The sequence below is a fragment of the Sinocyclocheilus rhinocerous genome, unplaced genomic scaffold (assembly GCF_001515625.1).
Source record: "Sinocyclocheilus rhinocerous isolate Xijiao unplaced genomic scaffold, SAMN03320098_v1.1 scaffold40739, whole genome shotgun sequence".
Classification (NCBI taxonomy): Eukaryota; Metazoa; Chordata; class Actinopteri; order Cypriniformes; family Cyprinidae; genus Sinocyclocheilus; species Sinocyclocheilus rhinocerous.
In genome coordinates this window covers 1-518 of record NW_015669450.1, presented here as the reverse complement: position 1 = coordinate 518, position 518 = coordinate 1, and the positions used below count along the sequence as shown (strand labels likewise).

The following is a 518-nucleotide window of genomic DNA, read 5'->3' as shown; positions in this document are numbered from 1 at the left end:
TCCCTCTTGATCCAGCAGCTTCTGCTCCTCCTCTGTGAGCTGGAGATCAGGATAAACCTGAGGAGAGTTTATCATCAGCAGCAGCAGCTAAAGCCTCACCAGTCACCTGAACTCAGAACAAATGTACCATAAAACCATCGGGGTTCTGAATGTTCTGCACGTGGTGAGCAGAAACGTTCTCCACTTTGACAGACGACACCAGCTCGTTGACCACACACGAGTCGGCCAGCAGCATCTGAGAGCTCCACTCGTCTGAACAGAGACACATGAGAACATCAATGACTGACAAACCTTTAGAGACAAGCCTGCTGTGAGCTCTGAAGATGGTGGTCAATGGTATACGCTCCCATCTGTTAATATCAATTCAACTTATTTTGACATCATATTTAATAGCAGAATTAGTGGGGGAAACGACATTTCCCATGATGCTGCTCACCCAGCTCGATGGAGATCACGTCCGTCTGTGGTGGCTCCTGCTCCGAGGCTCCGCCCACACCGCTGATGTCATACACCACCTG

General features: G+C 49.6%; 1 long non-coding RNA gene across 1 annotated transcript; it reads right to left on the bottom strand.

The window, feature by feature from the left end:
- On the bottom strand, positions 1-518 carry LOC107734089 (uncharacterized). Its single transcript, XR_001639064.1, has 3 exons — positions 437-518; positions 128-252; positions 1-57 (listed from the first exon to the last, which is right to left on the bottom strand). It is a non-coding gene; the product is annotated as an uncharacterized LOC107734089 (long non-coding RNA).